At 36.4% G+C, this 22,200-nt stretch overlaps 1 pseudogene; it reads left to right on the top strand.

Moving 5' to 3' along the window:
• The first annotated feature begins 1,294 nt into the window (after positions 1-1,294).
• LOC122147451 lies at positions 1,295-13,907 on the top strand (annotated as a pseudogene).
• Positions 13,908-22,200: the final 8,293 nt, after the last annotated feature.

Genomic DNA, 22,200 nt, shown 5'->3' with positions numbered 1-22,200 from the left:
AAAAAAATCTTTACTAACCTTAGAAGCTTACTCTTACCCCCCCCCCCCCTCTTTGGGTGGAAAAATCAAAATGAGAGAAGCATTCAGCTGTCAAGCAGATCTTAAGAGGCAATTAAACTTCTGGGTGCAAGAAAAGGCATTGCGCGGTGTTTTTGACCACGGAGTCACGGACACAGGCCCTCATTTCTTCTCCTGAGGCTCGAGTTCTGACAAGACCCCAAAACAGCCAGTCTAGACACGCAGAACCTGGAAGAACCTGCAGACCCTTTGACTGACAGCGGTGTCCTCCAATCAATCAGAGCGCCGCGCGTGAAAAAATGCGGGAGGCGGGGGCTTCAGGATTCGAAGTGTCTGCGCACCTGCGAGCCAAGCGAGAGTTCACAGGGAGTAAATACATCGTGTTATAAAATATCTCTCTGCGGTCGTCTAGCGGTCACGCACATTGTTCGGTTAACTCTCATTTGAATCTGTGAAGGTGTGCGGCGTTTCTCTGGGATTATTTCCGCCAGAGCACTGAAAAGCGAAAACTAAACAGGCTGTTCGCAGGCAAGTGCGTATCATGAGCAGTGCTGTTATCGACCTACTTTTCTTTTTAGAATTACTATTTGCACACATGCAATGATAGTTCAAACTTTAAAGTGTATTTCATATATCTGGTTGAGCGTTCAGTATTTTACCTCTTTACCTGGTTTGGGGAAAAAATTAGAATTTTATTTAACTTTAAAATAATATATAAAAAGAATCTACACTTTTTTAATTACACTTCCTGTAATCACTAATACGTCTTTTGGTGAGTCTTCAACTTCTTAACTTACATTCTATAATAATTAAAGGATGTGCTAAAATAGGTGAAATTGGATTTTCTTTCTTTTCTTTCTCTTTTTTCTTTCTAATTTCTAAGTGTAGATTTATTAGATGTCATTACCAAAAACCAATCAAAATATTTGAGAATTGCAACTTAACTTAATATATAGCTAGTAGAATTTGTGTTAAGCTGAAGTTCAAGGCTTATCCAGCTGTTTCTCATGTCTCATTGCCATCACTTCTTGAGTACTTAAAGTATTGCTAAAGAATGTAACATACAATGTATTTCAAAAAGATTTTTCTATTTTATTTTTTGTAATCAGTATCAAAATTATAGGTTAAAATATGCAGATAGCTGTTTATAGTAAGGACTGCTTTTTTTTTCTGTTTTCACCTTTAGAAGTACATATAGCTACTCCAATGTAGTTGCTCCAATTAATATGTGCTTGAAATGCATAATACAGTTTCTCTGGTCTTCTCTCCTTCCAGGATGGGTGCTGGAGACGGGTTTCAGAGTGCCCCACTGGCTGGTGATCACTGCTGGGTTACTGAGGTGTGCTGGGCCTCTCGTGGTTCTGGAGTATGCTGGCTCTCTTATAGGAGTTTATTTATGTTCTGGAGGATGGAGGTTTCTCTGTGTGGCTGCATGCACCATCAAGAGAGACATTGTGTGAGTATAACCTATTATCTCTTACCTCTCTTTAGTCATATTGTTTGCCCCAGTGTGTATGATCTAAAAGGTATGATGTAGAGAAAAACTGGACACATTTGCACTATTAGTCATGATGAGACCTGTTAAAGCCAGGAACCACTATACACATATGTAGCCTCTTCTTTCTCTCTCCTCCAGTGGTCTGTGCATACTGTTGCGTGTGAAATACTTCATGCATCATTACATTAGTACGCCGCAGCACCGTCCCGCTCTATATTCGGGCTTCCAGCGGGTGGCGCTTCCACCCGATACAAGCCGGCTCTGGTGGAGGAGTCCACGGGCGAGGTGTGGAGCTTCTCTGAGCTGGACCGGGCGGTCGAACGCTGTGGCGCAGTGGGCCTTGGCGCAGGGCTGGTGTCAGGCGATGTGGTGGCCATCTTCATGGAGAGCCGGCCGTCATTTCATGTGGCGCTTTGTGGCTCGGTCTGGCTAAAGTGGGCGTGGAGCCGGCGCTCATCAATTTTAACCTGCGACGCGATTCGTTGATGCACTGCATGGGCGTGTCTGGAGCGCGAGGGATGGTGTTCGGGGTGGAGCTTCTGGACGGTGAGATGTTAGATGTTAGAGATGCACAATATTATCGAACCAGTATTGGAATTGGCCAATAATGGCTTTAAATTTAAATATCGGGATCGGCCAGATATGAAAAAAATTATGCTGATATGTCTTACCGATATGAGGAATACATTAACTCACATGTGCTCTGGGTGTACTATCGATTAGATCATTTCAACAGTGTGATTAGATAATGTCAGCATTGTGGCTCATTCTTGAAGCAAAGTTTTGCCTGAATGATGATTGGATTCACTGTTTTGGATTGCTGCAGTACAGCGGCCGCAGTGGCAGCCCCCCAGTCGTCCTAATGCCTGCCCTCAGTAATGGAGTTTCATTTTCGTAGGTGGCGCTGTTGGCCTACTCCTAATAAAATGAAAAGCAAAAATACATGAGAAAAAAACAACCAAAATGCATTTTAAATTTTTGACATTTAATATATGATACATTTATATATACTGGTTTAGTCATTAATGTGTAATATGTTTTTTAAACAAATTATGAGCTCTAGAAGATTTTCAGAATTTTTACAACTCTTTTGCTTTAAACCATTTGCAAATGTTAAATCACAAAATAAAATGTTACTATTGCATCTTTCTGAAAAAAAAAATGCAGTGACTAATATATAGTTTATTTATAGTTATTTTCAAATCTTCGGTGTACTGTCATTATAAAATAACTTACTTATTGTTTATTTTAATTCTAACAAATATTGTTAAAAACTAACCAAATTACAAATAATCGGATTTGGTATCAGCACTCCATCCAAAAATCCAAAAACGTGATCACGACATATCTAAATAATATAACTACTGTATATACTGTAATGATAAAATAGCAATAAATCATAACTGTACTAAGAAATCAAAATCCAGTCTTCTGATGGTTTCACTGAAAAGGACCTATGACGTGAGCACTGATCCTGTCTTGTGTGTCTGCAGTGGTGTTGGAGGTGAAGGAGTCTCTTCAGCTCTCTTTCTCTCTTTCTGTACGGTGCGGCTGACGGCCCAGTCTTTGTGTTCGGCTGTCAGCTCAGAATCTGGATGGCTGTGGCTCAGATCTCCTGAACCGCCACCGACCTGCCGCACACACAGCACAGGGATTCAAACGGTCTGGTATGAGCAGTGTTGTGTGTGTGTGGTGTGGGTGTTTATGGATGGAGTGGCCATATTCTGTGGTGGTGGTGGCGTGTGTGTGTGGGGTGGTGGGTGTGGGTGTTCTGAGTGCGTTATTTACAAAGGCGGCAGCTGTTCTCACAGTGTCTGTTTAAAGACTGATGTGCTGTTAAGGTGTTGGTAGCTTGTCAGGTCACAATTTATGCCAAAAAAAAAAAAAAAATTCAGAGAAATTTATTTTGGGCTAGAAGCCGAAACCTTCGGAGTAATGCTGCTTTTTAAACTTTGCTAACATTAAATTACTCTTATCACTGCTTTATTATATTGTGACATTTGGGTGGAACAGTATTTTTCATTAGTAATTCATAAGTGTATATTCTGGTTTTAGTGATGGTAATCTTCGACTATACATTAGTACCACATTTGTGTATCTACATTACGTATATTTACTTCATATGTCAAAATTTATTACATAGAACTACCACTTAAAAAGCGGGCGCGTTGACCAAGGTACTACGCAATAAATACACAAACGGAATTGACAAAGTAATAAGACAATAACAAAACTCTAATATTATTAGTTTGTAAAATTATTATAATCTATTGTTTACATATTGTTTACTTCAGTATGTTACTCATTATATTTTCTGTATCATATAGGTATTTAAACTTGTGACATTAAAAGGTATAGTATCACCATGATGACATCTTAATCTCATTTTATGAACACTGGTTAAGATTTCGATATATGAATACTCAGATCATCGTGTATGTTACTTTTATGTCTCATCTAAAAACTGTGAATTTTTTCATGTTTTGATTGTATATCATGAGAATATTGTGACAATGTTGAATAATTATCTAGTTTATCTTGTTATTTTCTATATTATGTTTACATATTTACATCGGCATAAATAACAATTCATTGCACAATATGATCTTGATGAATATGAAACTTTTCGCAATGTAATATTTTCACTATATGCATTCAACGCAATATATCATTAAATAAAATTAAGTAAACATACACTGGTTTTCTTTTGGGCGCTTAGTTGCTAAAGTTATACTGGATTTCACACTGCCCAAAAATCTTCATGGTCTTTACCTACAGGGGACCTTGTGTTGGTCATGCTCCAGTCCTAATTCATTGGTGCTGCTTGTGAGTTTGGGTTGTCTGTGTGCCGGACGTGTTTTTGGCTGGGTTGTGTGAGGATTCACCCCTCCACAAGACGAGAGCGAGCGAGTTGAGAGAGAGCGAGAGAGAGGGGGGCAGTGGTCTTATGTGTGTTCCGGATTGTGGAGCGCCCAAGTGTACAAACGTGGGGCAATAGGTTATGCATCCCAGCCAAGTCCAGCGCCTGACACGCGGGAGCGGAGAGAGAGCACCGCTGCCAGGACCTGAACACGGGACCAAGTCTGCCGCTCCAAAAGCAGCGTGTGTGGCTCAGAATAAACACGATTACAGGTGGCGCCGCGAGGCAGAACAACAGAGTTCCTGGTTCCGATGACGGGTGAAGCCACATGCGCCCATCCTGATGCAGGCGAGGAGATTCGCACGAGCAGACGACAAACGAGGTCTGGACACAGGCATCCGAAGCTGGATGAAAAGACGGATGGCTGTGTCACCATGTGTCAGGCGAACGCGAACCGGCGCGATTGCATCAATTTCCATCCTGATCCCAAGGACAGATTGACCCTGATCTCTATACGTGTGGTGTGTGATTATCGATTCTATTGGGCTCTCATGCTTAGTGACGTTGCTCCAGAACCCATGTGCACTCGAAGATCTTGACACATCACGCCCTCATGAGGGACGGTTCCACGACGCGCGCGCGTGCTTCGGCCTGGATGAACATGCACTAAGTGACAAGTAGCATTGCTGACCTGTCCCCATGTAAATATGCTATATGGTGGCGGTCCAGTCGTTTGATTGGCCGATCGCCTGCTGTATCACAACACTCTAGTGTAGTTCAATGCGGTGTGTGTTGCTGCTGACAGGAGTAGAGGCTGTTGAGTTTACTTCAGGACTGTACTGGGATAGGGCCTGCTGTTCACCCTGTGGCATAACTCACACCTGAAAAACAGAAGGTTTGCCCTACCGTTCCTTAACAATTGCACATTAGCATAGTGTGATTTAAAGGCTGGACACTGAGCCACATCCTTACAAAAGATCTATTCCAAGGTTTTCTTGTCGCTGTAGTGTTGTGTGTGTCTTTGTGCATTGATTGTTTTCTTTCCTCTCGACTACCTCAACAATCTGTAACTCTGTTACAAAAACTGACTTTCAAGATTCTATTTCTTCGCAGAATGAAAGATGAATTCATTCTTGTAACGCCTATCGCGCCAGATAAATTCTCTGGATGTTACATTCTAAGCAATCTAACTTACGAAGATAATAAAGGATCTCCCCTCGGTCTCATATTGCTAGAATAGTCATGCGATCACCGATCACGGGTCTTCTTCATTCGTTCTTTATTTGGTTGTATCTTTTTGCGTTGTCCACGACCACTTTACTGGTCAACTGTAGGTTCATTTTTGGTCATGGTGCTGTCCTGCCATCCTGGCAAACATCCTAAGATACTATGTTTACAACTATAATCATACGCCACAATCCAACTACCAACCCCACAACGTCCCACGTGTTGGACAGGGCTAAGCTTTTTCATGACAACGCAGTCAACCCACGTCACGCTCACTACACGTGCTTCTAACACCACTCAACAGACCGGTTTGTCTAACTGTCGACAAAATCTATGTGAACCCGGCCCAGCGACAAATTTAGGTCAAATCCTAACTATTGCATTGCGAAATATTTCATCGTGTGGCTCTCTAGCTTTTGTTCTTCTAGTTTTGCTCAGATCATAAAACATTGATAACTCAAATTGCGGGTTGGACTTAGCGAAGAGCACTAGCAACAAATGATTTTCGAAGTTTTTATTTCCTAAAAGTCCTTATAAGAATGGAGTGGGCCAAAAATGTATTGAGGACAAATTGCTTGGGTCCACTAACATCACATATGCACTGTTAATTGCGTACTCTGGCAACCCGTCCCAGCTGCAAGTTCCGCTATGTCCCCCTTAAACATATATTAGAATGAATACCCTGAACTGTAAATCATTTCTAGGAGTTCACAATAACATTAACATTTGTGATGCGTATGTCTTCTTTTAGAGGGTAAAATTGTAGGGTTTCAAAAAATTGGAAGTCCCTGCAATCTTACACACCAAACAGACAGCAGGTGGCTTGACGACAGTCTGAGCTCATGTTGATGTTGGTTTGATGATGTGATACACAACATGTTTCATCTCCGCAAGAACCAGGTTATTCGTACCTATTACACGTCAGGAAACGACGGGGTGTTACCTATAAGCTGCCTATCATATTACAAAAAGCTAGGTTGTTATTGTGCAACAAAACACGCTTCTATAAAATAATCGCGCACAAAGAGGTTGTGTGTGCAGCCGCCACTGTATTCACTGTCCGCCGGTTTGTGTGCACTGTGTATACCCCTACAGGTAACTGCTGCATCGCTAGCGTGTGGAGTATGGACTCCTGTGTGTGTCTCGACGGGCACAAAGGAGAGAGAGGGAGGTCGCGCGGATTCTACTGATGCTTGCACCGGCTCTAGTCAATTCGCAAGCCCCGGTGCGGTGAATGCATCTACACCAATACATACACAGTTCACCCCCCTTTATGTCACTTCCCATCGTTAGTGGTTCAGCTTACTGAGCTGTTAACAGACAGCAGTAGAATTATAAGAATGTACCCTCCAACTAACCTCTCATTCATCAAGTGGAAGGTCGACGTCAAGGTTGAATAAATCACTCCCGTATTTGGTAGTCGCGAAAATTTGATCCGTAACATGTCTGATAACCTGATCCAGTGTGTATCAAGCCCTAAAGGTCAGTCCAGAACTCGACAAACAAGGCCTTGGTCTAACTATGAGGAATACATTTGTTGATCTGTTGAGCGTTGAGTAAATATTTTGTAAGTATAGTGTGAAAATGTGTTTCGAGTTCTCACATGGTTTATCCTCAGTCCCCCCCCCCCCCCCCCGCCTTGAATATACAACACACTGTACTAATCTTAGAGAATAAATCTGGAGTGTGGCTTTTCTCTTTTTCAATCCATTATCAGGCGCAGAAAATGTAATTCATAAAATCAGAAACCATAAAACACAGGACGTCCACCATGTGTTAGGAAGTACACATGTCACTAGTTAATCAGGGTGAAGGTGATCTCTATGAAACAACTGCTCCAGTGTATAGATTCCCTCAGAATATACCAGCCGAGGAATTATAAACTCGTACGTTTCGTGTATGGTAAGTGTGGCTGAAGTGGAGGAAAAGACAAAAAATTTGACACCTTCAAATAGGATATATTATTTTTAGTATGTTTCAGTATTCGTTAAAATGTATGTATAAACTAGTGTGAATGAGATGTGAACAATCCACTCAGTAAAACTCTAAGGGGTCAGAATATAGATAGGGATAAAAATCTGCTAAATTAGTGTATTTAAGTTGGTTGCTTGAAGTGGAGAAAAAAAACTGCCGCACACTTTAACAGATATACATTTTTATACAATTGTTTTTTTAGGTGTAAAATGTTTATAGAAATCAGTATGTATGAATGATCCACATGACCAAAACCTGTCAGTAAAATCCTTCAGAGTATAGATATTGAATAAAACGGACTGAAGTTTGGTGTATGTAACGGGTGTTACTGAAGTGGAGAAAAAACTCGCCACCTTTAAAGATATAAATTTTTACCATGTTTCTAAGAATAAAATGTCATATAAATCAGTGTGAATGATATATGAACAAACCCCTCAGTAAAACCCTTCAGAGTATAGATATGAATAAAACTGCTAAGTTTGGTGTATGCAAGTGTTGCTGAAGTGGAGAAAAAACTTGCCACCTTTAAAGATATACATTTTTTTACCATGTTTTTAGGTGTAAAATGTTATATAAATCAGGTATGACTGATATAAGAACTGTCAGAAAACTTCAGAATCAGTTGGACTTCCTTGAGTATATAAGAGTTACTGAGGAATAAAAACTAACACTCGCAACCTACAGTTTGGTTACATGTGTAAATGCTGCTGAAGTGGATTTGAAGATCTAAACAAAACTGCTTATTGAGAATATAGAGAGGCGAATAAAACTGCTACGCCTGGTGTGTGGTAAATGCTGCTGGAAGTGCGATATTATGAGAACATGGGACCTTTAAGATATATATTGTAAGTATTAAATTACACAAGCTTTAAAGGAACATTAAGTATACTTTTTAAATGATGAAAACTGAAGTGTAGCTTAGGTCACATGAGTTTAGCAGATAGGATCAGTCTAATCAGGCAATCAGTGTCTTCCTCTCTGTGCTTCCCAGGTAACATTGTGGGTGTGGGTCAGTGTCTGCTGCACGGTCTGACGGTGGTGATCCGCAGGAAGTTCTCCGCGAGCCGTTTCCTGGGGACGATTGTGTGGAAATACAACTGCACGGTGAGGACCTCTGACCTCAGGAACCATTAGTCATTAGTCATCTTAGATCTCATATTCATAGCTGCACACACAGCAAAGCGAACCATTAAAGTGCAACTAATCATGCAAGCATTATGGCATTTCGGATAGTAAATTATCTGACTCTTACCGTACATTAAAAGGAAGGAGAAAAGACTTTACATATCTTTTGTTGAAGGTAAAATTTTCCAAGCAAAATGTTCAGTATTTTGGTGCAAATTCATGTCACTGTTCAAAGTAAAGGGTAACTGTCCATCATCTTTCGTCTAGTGGAAAATATGAGTAAAACCAGTCAAGAACCATCAAAACCAGCATAATTAGTGCATGATATCAGATATTTCTGCACCAGGTTTGAAGGGTTAGTTATTCAGTTAGATTGTTGGTGGTTGATTTTAAGTGTTTAATTTTAGGTTTGTGTCTGTTTGCAGGTGGTCCAGTACATCGGTGAAATCTGTCGATATCTGTTATCTCAGCCGGTCCGTCCGTCCGAGTCTCGTCACCAGGTGCGTGTTGCCATGGGCAATGGGCTGCGGGCCTAACCGTTTGGGAAGATTTTATGAAACGTTTCAACATCAAACGCATCGGTGAGTTTTATGGAGCCACTGAACTGCAACTGCAGCCGTCGCCAACATGGACAACAAGGTGTGTGTAAATGTTTACTTGAACTAATTAGATTTGAATAGGTATTCTGTGTGATTTAAGGATGTGTAATGTGCTCTTCTGGCCAGGTTGGGGCGTGTGGCTTCAACAGTGTGATTCTGCCCAGTGTTTAATATCCCATCAGACTGCTGAGAGCAGACGAGGACACAATGGAGTTAATACGGGGACAGTCAAGGACTGGTGTCCCATGCAAACCAGGTGAGAAAAACACACACACAAAAACATACAGTAGATGTGTGATTTAATATCTTAAGTAAAAAAAATAACAATGAAATGCATAAAATAATAACATTTGTTTGTGTGATTTAATATCTAGTAGGGATATATGTCTTCTGCTGAGCAAAGCTGCATTTATATGATCAAAAAACATACAATAAAACACTGTGAAATATTGTTACATTTTACAACAACTGTTTTCTATGTGAATATTTGTTAAAATGCTAAATTTTCAGCATCATTACTCCAGTCTTCAGTCAGTCACATGATCTTCAGAACTCATTCTAATATACTGATTTGCTACTCAAGAAACATTTCTGATTATTATCACTGTTGAAAACAGTTGTGCTTTTTGCTGAAACTGTGAAAATTGTTATTTTTCATGATTCTTTAAGTTCAAAAGAATGTAATTTGAAATAGAAATATTTTGTAACATTATAAATACTTTTACTGTAAACCTTTGATCAATTAAATACATTTTTGATTAGTACAAAATATATATTCCTTCTAAAAAAATATTTTGAACATTAATGTATATTTTGCAATAATGACCTGCTGATTGTACATTATTATCCCTTTCTTAATGAAACTAAGTGTGTGAGAGTTGACATGATTTATCTGACCTTTAACATATTAACCTGTCGTGTTTCCAATATAATAGTATTTGCCCGGAAACACAAAACAATTTCACAAAAGTATCTGTGTAGTTTTCTGAACACATACCATGGCAGAGCAAACAAGTGAATTTCAAAATTGTTTTGAAAGGTCTTCCTTTGTAAATCATAATTGGGTTAAAAGTCCCATCAAACGCTCAGTGCTCTGTGTGTTACCTGTTTGCTCTTGGAGTTTAAAAAAACAAACATTTCACATCAGAGATAAATGACAGCCAGGGGGAAACCAGCATATATTATGACTTTGAGTGTGAAATTAGAGTTTTTTTGTGACATCCTATGGTGTAAATCAAGTGTCATTTTAGTATAATTGAAATATTATTATAGTTTTTATTAATTTTGATTAATATTTTCCATTTAATTTTAAAATGGAATATATATATATATATATATATATAATCCTGGTGTAAATATGCACAAGACATAAAGCCCTACAAATTTTTTTCCTGTATTCTCTTGTACACTTTAGGAGAACCAGGGATTATTGTTGGCCGAATCAATCCACATGATCCATACGTCGTTTTGATGGCTACGCGAATCAAGAGGGCCACCAATAAAAAGATCTCTCACAAATGTCTTCAAAAAGGGAGACTCTGTGTATGTATCAGGTAAAGTTGAAGTTCTCCAGAGATGAGCTAATCCATATGTGTGCTCGATGGATGCTCTCTGACTCTGTGTTCCTCTGTCTCAGGTGATTTGATGGTGATGGATGAGTTTGGTTACGTGTATTTCCGGGACCGAGGCGGCAGACGACGTTTCGCTGGCGGGGGTGAGAACGTGTCCACCACCACAGAGGTGGAAGGAATCCTGAGCTCTCTGTTGAAACATACGGATGTGGCCGTCTATGGCGTCTCAGTGCCAGGTGAGTAACAGTAGATTTTTATATATAAAAAAATAATTAAATTAAAGCACAAAATCATCTCTCCAAAAGCTCATTTCAACTCAGAGAAAATAAAATAATATATAATTGGACTTTATATCTTGCAATTGAAACTTTAAAATCTTCTAATTGCAAGTTTTTTTATTTTATTTTATTAATTAGATTTATTTATTTTGCGGGATTTTTATGTTGCAATTGCAAATATTTCTCAGAATTTTGGCTTTATATCTCCCAGTTTTGACATAATATCTCACAATGTGACTTTCTTGTAAATGGAACTTTATGTATCTCACAGTTGTGACTTTATAATTCATTGTGACTTTACATGTTGTAAAAAGAAAATACACAGGTAAATGTGGCAGAATATCTTGCAATTAACACTTTAAATCTCATAATTGTGACTTTATATCTCCCAATTGTGACTATATATTGCAACATGATTTTAAATATCCCCATTACACTTTTTTTTCTTTTTTTTCATATTTGCAACTTTCTAACTCAATGCGACTTTAAATGTTACAATTATTTCTTGTAGTTTCAGCCTACCATCTCCCAGATGTGACTTCATATCTTGAAATGTTACTTTAAATGTCACAATTGCAACTTTTCTTTGCAATTGTGACTTCATAATTCACATTGACTTTAGGCCCAGGTTTCACAAACAAGGCTTAAAGCCTAGTCTTAGACTAAAATGCATGTCTGAGCTGTTAAACTGACATAAAATGCATCTTAAAATATCTCAGTGCAATTGTTTTGTGTCAATATGCAAACCAGTGATGTTTTTTTTTTTTCTTTTTTTTCTAAGGAACATTTATAAAAGATGCTTAAATGTCTTTATATATGTTATATCTCCAAGTTGTGACTTTATATCTTGCAGTGTGACTTTAAATCTCTCATTTGCAACTATTATTTTTTTTTTTGTAATTGCAGCTTTATATCTTACAGTATCACATTATATATTACACTGCCACCCTGTTTTTTCATAAATAGGACTTTCCAGCATATAAAACTTTTTTATTTAAAAATTTTCTCACAATTATGCCTCTACCTAGAAGTTTTGTTCTGAGAAAGACTAAGCAGGGTTTGACTTGGTTGGTAATCAGACGGAAGACAACACAGGACAATAAACTCCCAGATCATGATACAGAGATGCCAACACATGTGTTTGATGTCAAGGGACATTTGAAGATGTTTAAAGCACATTAAAGTGTAGTGTGTCTGGTGAAACTTTAGGGGTTGTCACTGCAGCTGTACGCTGTCTTATTCATCAGGTGTGGAGGGAAGGCAGGAATGGCTGCCATAGTGGGAACGTGACAATTACTTCAACTGTGAGACATTTTCTACGAGATGTGCAGAACGCACCCTGCCCTCATACTGCTCGCCCAATCTTCTTACGACTTTCACCTGAGGTCGACAAAACAGGTGTCAGAAAAAACAGATCATGCTCAATTTCCCTCCATATATTTCTGTGTTTTCCTAATACACACACTCTAAAAATGATCCTAAATTGATATGGTGAAAAAGGCTATGGTAAAAAAATGTTAATAGTTAAACAGTTCCCCTTACTACATACCTGTGAAAAGCTGTAATAGTTATTATGAGGCATTGCTAGTATTGTAACAGAAAAAAAAAAAATAATCTAAAGTTTTTCTAAGTAACAAAAGTTTAAGTAAAGTTTTTTCGAAGTAACTAAATGCATTTTAAAATGTAACATTTTTGAGGTAAATAAGTTTTAAATGTATTTTTATTCTAATTAAATAAATACATTTTAAATTTACGTTTTTCTAATGTAGGGTAAACTATAAAAAAGTTAATAAAGTTTTAAATGTAAGTTTTTCTAAAATAGGTTTTCTAAATAAGTTTTAAATTTAAGGTTTTCTAAGTAGCTAAAGAAGTTACTAAGTGTTGTAAATGCAAGTTTTTAAAATCAATTACATTTAAGGTTGTTCTAAGTAAATTATATATGTTTTAAATGTAAGTTTTTTCTCAAGTAACTAAGAAAGTTTTCATTTATGTTTCTAATTACCTTAATAAGTTTTTCTATTTTAAAAAAGTAAACTTTTAATTCACAGTGAAAACTGGTATTTACATTATCAAAATTACCTTTCATTGTATTTTTGTGGTTATATTTTATGTTGCTTAATTATTTTTTATTTTTCTTTATATGTATTAATTAATTTTACTGCATTATTTTAATGCCCACGTGTTGCCATGATGGTGTTTGTATTTGTTGTGCACTTTCTATATATACTATTTATTTTAGCTTGTGGAAAAGCTATTTGTGATGAACTTTGATTCATTATGTGACTTCATATTACCTCCTTTTCAGTGTAGTGTCAAGGCACAAAACAGATTTGAGTACTTAAAGCAAAATTAACAAAATATCCGTTCATGAAATATGCTTTTAATTGCCAAAATAAATTGAATCCTTAAAACCTAAAGTTTTTGCTACTCATTTGTTTTACAATTAAGTTCTGTCACCACAGCTGCCAGTTTTTTTTTATTTCTGTAGATTTGACTGATTGTTATTTTTACAGTATAAATCTGTATTCCTGTAAAATCGTTCATGTCTTTCATCCACAGGCACATTTAAAATCCAAAAGACTCGTTTACAGAAGGAGGGATTTCGATCCACAACAAACCACTGACCAGCTTTACTTTCTCACACAGCCGTTTGGGGAGAGACGAGAGTCTGACGGAGGAGGGTCTTACAGCGCCATCATGCAGGGAAAATTATCACTATAAGAAAGAGAGAGCCTTTATTGTGTAAATGTATTGATGGGGTATTGATTACAATTATTTTACCAAATCATCTAAATAGACTGCAGTCAAGCTCATACTTGTCACACTGTTGAGTTAGTTCTTGAAAAACTACTAGTTAAGCCTTTTTCATTGATAGCAGAAAAAAGTACCTTATTTCAGTTCAAGCACAACAGTAATAGCCTCTGGAAGTGCAATTCGTTTAATTTTTACAAGCCTCGCAATATGTTAAAGATTTCTTATTAGAAGAAATAGACTCAGTCTTCTGAGTAGTTAACTAAACATAAAGGGTGCTTTACAATACTTTTTTCTTTTCCTCAATAGAGTGCAAAAAAAGTCTCTACTGCCTGATGGATATCACTGAAATAGGTTTTACGAGGTAAACCACACAACTGTAAAAGACAGAAAATGATTCAGGGTATCAGTGTGTGATTATCAGAAGACTAGTTAAACAGTTGTGCTCTCAGTTTGTTTTTGGGTTTGCTGGTTTTGGAGAGGTTTTCACATTCAGCTGGCTTTGAGAACAGGACAGTTTTCTCCAGTGTTACTGACTTACAGCACTTTTAATGTGGTCAACACTGTGATATTGAGACGTCTCTATGATTTCAGTATTTATATATTCATTTTTACAGGTAATAGTAATAGTATTACAGATGAACAGTTTGCAAAACATTTCAAATCACACATGTTAAGCTTTGCAATTACAGTGTTAAAAGCAAAAACTTCTGAGAAACTTAGATTTTAATAAAATTAAGTGTATTGAATTTAAAATGTTTTGATGTGACATGTACATAATCATTAACCATTAGCAAATCAGATTGATGTTTTGGCTATTTTACCTTCACTTGAATGCAGATTTCTTAACAATTTTAATAAAGTTAACATAAAAATTGTACACCATTCAGTACATGAGCGTCTGTTTTTTCAGATTAATCTGACATACAGAAACAGCAAGAGAAACAAATGCTGCAAAGTGATTTGAATTCTTCTCTTACTCTCATTATCATAGAAACAAAGTGATAGTTCATGCAGAAATGTAAAGTCGTTACACACCTCTATGGACTTACTTTCCTCCGTTGAACACAAAAGAAGATACTTTAAAGAATGTTTATGCACTGTAAAAAAAAGTCTGTAGTTTTTACAAAATAATTTTGGCAGCTGTGGTTGCCAGAATACTTTTGTAAAAAATACAGAAAAACTGTAAACACAATTACGGCCAAAAACTGTAAATTTTACAGTATAAAACTGTTATTTACAAACAAGAAAATTTGAATGTAAACAGTAAATTCAACAACGCACACTGCTATTAAAATCTGTTTTGTACCTTTAACATACTGACAACCACCATAATAATGCAGGGTGGTAAAAGAGAAAGCCACATGAAGAATCGAAGTTCATCACAAGTAGCTTCGCCACAAGCAGAAGTTTATATTAATATATAGAAGGTGCACAAAAGTCATTCATGCAAACACAAAACACCATCATGGTGACACACGATACTTAAACAATTCAATAAACTTTCATTAAACAGCAGAAGATGTAACATAAAGCCCAAATGTACAACTGATAACAAAAAAAAAACTATTAAAAAACATGATTATTTAAACAAAATACTTTCAAATGTGGAGCGTCACACAGGGAATTCTGGGAATATCAGTTTACAGTTTTTGACTGTAAATTATACATTGATTTGTTCTTTTTTTATTTCTAAAAACTGTAAAATTAACAGCATTTTACTGTAAAATTACATGAAATGTCTGGTTAGATCTTTACCGGTTTTTTGCCCTGTATATAGTACAGGAACTTACTGTTAACCTATTAACACTTTTTTTTTTGTAGCATTTTGTACAAAATTGTACAGTTAAAATGACACTTATTTTTTACAGTGTGATTACCCATTGACTTCCATTATGGGTATCTATCCCTTTAACAAATTACCAAATGTTGAAAGTATAACAAATGTGACCCTGGAGCACAAAACCAGTCTTAAGTCGATGGGGTGTATTTTTAGCAATAGCCAAAAAAAAAAACACTGCATGGGTCAAAATTATAGATTTTTTTTTTATGCCAAAAATCATTAGGATATTAAGGTTCATGGATCATGTTCCATGAAGATATTTTGTAAATTTCCTACTGCAAATATATTAAAACTTTGATTAGTAATATGCATTGCTAAGAACTTCATTTGGACAAATTTAAAGGCAATTTTCTCAATATTTTAATTTTTTTGCACCCTCAGATTCCAGATTTTCAAATAGTTGTATCTCGGCCAAATATTGTCCTCCTAACAAACCATACATCAATGAAAACTTAATTATCCAGCTTTCAGATGATGTATAAATCTCAATTTCGAAAAATTGACACTTAAGACACTTAAGTTTTGTGCTCCAGGGTCACAAATGATATAGGTCATCATTTATATAAAGGCTGTCCAAACAGAGGCTGTTAAATCTCACATAGAGACACTGAACAGTCAGACTGAAGCAGGAATCCAGCACAGAGGGGTTCAGTGAATGTGGTGTTGAATGTGTGTAAGTGTGTGAGTGTGTGTGTGTCAGAGACGCTGTAGAAGGACAGAGAGCCGGCCGACACGTCCACATACACTCCTACTCTCTTAGATTGAGAAGGGGCTGGTATATTAGTCATATGATTATTGTGATAGGCAAGATATTGTAACGAGAAACACTTCAGCACCAAGAGCGTGCATTTCGGCTGAACAAAAAGTCATTGTCAGCTCCTTTATACCTCGTTCCTTTATATGTCACTGCTATCTCAACCCACATTCTCGTGCTCCATTCAACCTCCCAGTAACAGCGTCCAGCCAGACTCTCTCCACACAGAACCTGCGGCTGCCAGTCGAATCTCTCCGGATGATCCGGATACGGCTGCTTCTCTCTCACGTGCGTCGTTTGGATCCAGTGTGAGATTACAGGCATCTGAACACAAATATAAAGAGCATTTAAAGCTATAAAGTATTTTGGCTAAACGCTGAAAATGTGTTTGTGTGTGTTTTTAAACCTACACTGTTTAATCTCCAAATCTTGGCCATTTATACTGTAGAAGAACAAGCACAAATAAAGGTAGCATATCAGTGGCATATTGAATGTGTACTGAATATATAGCCTGAAGCTTGCATGCAATGCAAGTTGCTGTATAACAAATGCAATAAGGTCCCATTAGTTAATGAACAATGAGCAATACATTTGTTACAGCATTTATTAATCTCTAAAATTCATTAATAAAAAGATAGTGATGTTCATGTTAGCTCATTCAGGTTGATTAAATAAATCTTGCGCTGAATTAATTTGGATGACGGCACTATTGTTTTCTGTGCAGCTGCTTTAATTACAGCTGAATCTGAACTGTCTCCATAATTATTTTATTGATTCTGTTACTTTCAATATCTCTGTCTGTATTGTATAAATGCTTTAGAAATAAACAGCAGTATTAACAAATAAAACTTTTGATTTTCATAATGTACAGTATTAGTAAATATTGATATTAACATGAACTGAGATTAATAAAAATGCTTTACATGTATTGGTCATTGTTAGTCTCTGTTAAGTTAGTCTCTACTGTCAGAAAACTTAACACATTGTAAAGTGTTTGCAAAATTATAAATGTAAACGTTCCTACCTTTGAAGTGGAAAACTCCTCAAAACCGGAAATCGCAATTTCTTCTCAGCACTGCAGTAGATTTGGGAAGTGTTTTTCATCATTAGTTCATGTTAACAGACACAACCTCTTCGTCTAATAATGCAGAAATATTGAAATCGACCTAAACTAAGACTAGTAAATGCTTTAGAAATATTTCTAATTATTAGTACCATGTTAACTAATGGTAACAAATTGAACCTTATTGTAAAATGTTATAAAAAATGTAAAGGCAAATGTTTCTACCTCTGAGCTGTAAGTGAAAAGCTCTTAAAAACGGGAAAACATAATTTTTTCTCAGCACTGCAGGGCTGCTGCTCTAGAAGTTAAAAAAAACACAGCATCTTATATATTGAACCATAACTCTACATGCAGTGTTTTCATGTTGACTGTGTTAGTCATACCGACACCACCGGAGCTCGAGGGGACGGTCACTGGACTGGAGAGAACAGAAGCATTTACAGCTTCACCTGATTGAAGATTCAGATCAACAGTGTGAGCTTCTGCTCGTCTGCACTGCACTTCCCACTGAAACAGAGACAGAGGGATGTATTCAGAGCATTTCTGTTACAGTCATAGCATTTGTAATGCTTCTCCTTCATTACATCCTTGTATTCGTTCTCTAACTGTTCAGCCAGATGGTTCTCGTTTCATCTTCCTCAGGATGTCAACATGACCTTCACGGCTCCTGCTGATGTGAATCGTGCCACCATTATGTCCACGACACCTGTGGCTTCTGCGTTCTCAGTATCAGCTGTTGAAATAGAGGCATGATTCTTCTTTAAGAGCCATTTAAACCTGTTTAGTTTTTTTTGAGTCCAGATCATCCAGAATCTTCAGAAGCAGTTCATCAACAGGCGCCATCTTTTATCATTGGTGTTTCTGTGCAGGAGAAGAAAAAATACATTTAAAACAGACACAATGACATGCACCAGACTGAAAAAATGCAGCACTAAATATCAAATTAGGATGTAATGCATTTAAAACGATGATGAAATACATTTGCAAACAATCTTATGGTCTGTGAGCTTATTGATTTTATTAACTACATATGTTTCTTCATATGTAGTTAAGTTCAGTGGAATGTTATATATATATATATATATATAATATATAATTATTCTTATCTCTCTAATAATAATAATAAATAATTTTAATTAATTCTTTCATACCTATATTTATGTTATATTTTCATCTGTATTGTATTCTTTAATAATGCACTGTCCATGGAGCGGACCTGACACACATTTCACTGCTGGTTATATATTCTCTATATAATCTTGTATGTGACAAATAAAGATCTTGAATCTTGAATCTTGAATCTTAAACGCACTTTGCATTTTGTAAAGAAACTACATTGAAAACATTCAGACAGAGGCACGATATTGCTGGTCAAGAAATGCTGCTGCAATGTTGCTTGGTGCTATTTAAAGCTGATTTCTGTTTTGAAAAGCTATACACAGATTTGACTCAAAATTATTCACAGTTCAGGTTGCATAAACCATTTGAAAGAGTTCCAGTTATTACAGAAAAAAATGAAATATTTCAACACGTAAATCATAGAATATTACCAAATTTGTAATCTGTCATTAAGTTCAAGTTTGTTGAACACAAAACATGAAAATGCAAATTTGCCAAGTAAAAACAGGCTTTATATGCTGCAGTACTTTATTAAGATGAAGTTAAAATGTAATTATCTTTTTAATAGTACATTTAGATCAAATCTGAATAAAGAGATTTATATTCATGCAACACAAATGAAATCATTTGAAGCGTAACACATTTATACATACATATATATATATACATACACACACAGTATACTGTATTTGAAGCAAACAAATATTTACTCTGAAATGTGTAAAAATCATTTAATCAAAGCCTTTATTTCAAAGCTAAGTAAAATTGTTTCACTCCATGAATTAGGATATTTAAAAACTTTGCTGTAACCTTGCCACATATAAAAATGTAAATATACTGCTCAACCGATAAAAAACATCACTTGATAGCAGTTCAAGTTAATTTCATACCTTCAGTGACAATCCTTAGAAACGAGATGAAGATTCACTGGAAACGGCTCTTGGACTTACATTCGCAGCTCAGTCTAACTTTTGGTAACTGTAAAAATGCAGCTGGGGCTGAAAACCTGTGTCTTGTGTCCTGCTTCTTTTAAAAGAAAGATCTCTTCCAACAGATCAACATTCACAAGCTCATAGAAAGCTCAGAGAATATACTCGTATTGTGGTGCAGGATTTGGTCTTGCTCTCATCTAAAACTAACAACTGACTCCTGAAAACACCATCCAAACCTCTGCAGAAATCAACAAGTGAAACTCACCATCATTCACTGATATGTTAATGTATGTTAATGTGAACATCTGGATAGTGAGATATTTACTTGTAATGTAATGGAGTGCTGTACACAGGAGTGGATTAATGCACAGGCTGAAGCCTAGGGGCCCCACATGTGCAGGGCCCTTGGTTTGGCCGGACTATTTTTTTATTATTTTAAATTTTCTTCAGTGCAAATAAAAAAAGACCCTCATTGGCCCATAAAGAACATCAAAGGAGGATTAGTTGCAGGACATCTGACAAAATGAATGTATTGTATTGTAGAATGCACGCTCAGCACCACCGAGAATTTGCACGATTGTTAAATCGAAACCGTAAGTAAAATGAGCACGCAACAATCAAAAGCGATTTTAATACCCCGCATTTTGAGAGCGACTCCCTGATGGCTAAAAATTTATGCTATGAGTATAATTCACAATATATATATATATATATATATATTTATATATATATATATATATATATATATATATATATAAAATCACATTGACCTATTATTTTGTTTTATTTGGACTCTGGGTGCATTAAATGTATGGACTATAACAAAATTATACAATTAATCATGATAAATAAATGCCCACCGAAAATAATCTGTAACAATAGTAACAGTGACATCCAATCAAGAAGAGAAACCATTCAAGTGGAGGCGGGGCATTTGATTTGTGCAAAAACCACAAATGGTTGCGTGAAGCTTTGTGGAAGATGTGACACACAGACACAAAGCTCGTGTCTGCAGCACTGTAAGTTACCGAAACCACACATAAACACACGGAACACACGTGTAATGTGTAACGTGACAAACTTGTTGTTGTGTGTCCTGATTCATGCGAGTTTATAATCTTATTCAATATCGCATGTGTGTGTTTGTGTGTGTAAATGGCAGCAAGCAAAATACGCCTGTCTCTAGGCTAACACACACACCATATGCAGAAAAAAAAAAAAAAAAAAAGCTCAGAATCATTTCTTAAATTTTCAGTATCGTTAAAGAGACAAAATTAGATGGATGTTGTAGTCAATGTATGCTTTTTGGTGTTTACATTTTTTTTTTTTTTTTTTTCAAAATTTTGTCGTATATCTTAAAGTTAAAAAGTTTAAAAAAAAAATTGAAAATACCAATTAAATATTTTCCTCCTATTTGGTAGTTTAATCAAATTTTAATCAAGTCATAAAAAACAAATATCCTGTCTGGACATCACTTTTGGCCACTACTGTACATCAGGGACTTAATGTCTAATTTCCTTAGAAATACATGGATTTAAGTGTGCACATATATGGCAAAATCTGAATAATTGATCAAAGCCTACTGATTTAATTGGTGACATTGATGATTGGTCAATTAACCAATCTAATAATCATTAGTGTATCAAAATAACCGTTTTGTAGCACTAGTAAAAAGTGCATCTTAAACAGTTCTTCAATTGTCTTAATATGTTAGAATTCTTCTTGATCATTTGTGTTAGTCTTCCTCAGCACATCTTTCTCTGCGGGCAACTTCCTACCACTTTTAAGCAGACTCTCGTGTCGACTCCATCTGCTCAAGAAGCCCAACACTCAGTCCTCCAGCAGATCCACCTTCCTTCATTCTTCTTTTCAGCCCGAGGATCTCCCTTCTTTTTTCAGCTCATTCGCTGCCTGGATGAAGCATCAAGAAGTTTGAAATCCCTGCAAACCCTTCAGACCACCAAACACAACAGTGTAACTGGATCCACAACACTAACCCTACAACTAACACCAACCAAGGAGAGCAAAGAGCATTGACTCCTACAAGTGTTCACTCCCTCACTCCTTTATGGTCCTGATAACCCAATTAACACTTCACTTTGACTTGTATTTGGATTTGGCAAGATTCAGTTTATCAAAACATGATGCAGCATTCCTAATTATCTAAACGATTTGCAACGTAATGATCCGATGGATCGGTTTTTGATTTGTAGCTTTCTACTTCATACTCCAAATATTATAATTTGTTTTATCAATACAATAGCTTTTCTGCTGTTTAGAAAAACAGTCTGTAATTTTTGTTGTTAGGTAAGCGCACTTTGTAACAATGTCCAGAATGAGTTTTAATTTTCTTGTTTAATTGTATCTGATTAATTAGGGTGACGCTTGCTGATCTGTAATTGTTGCTGTTTTTTTTTTTCTACTTTCAGTTATGTTTCTCTTTTTATGGATGAATTACAACATTAACTCTATTATTTGAACAAACATTTATGATCACGAGTGCAGCTGCAGTCTGCATTACTTTTGTATTGCTATAATACTTCTCATCCATAGTTTAATTATAAAGCTGTCAGTGTGTGTTCATGACA

Source organism: Cyprinus carpio, chromosome A1, assembly GCF_018340385.1.
Source record: "Cyprinus carpio isolate SPL01 chromosome A1, ASM1834038v1, whole genome shotgun sequence".
NCBI lineage: Eukaryota > Metazoa > Chordata > Actinopteri > Cypriniformes > Cyprinidae > Cyprinus > Cyprinus carpio.
The sequence above is the reverse complement of the archived record's forward strand: the minus strand, read 5'-3'. Positions and strand labels throughout refer to the sequence as shown.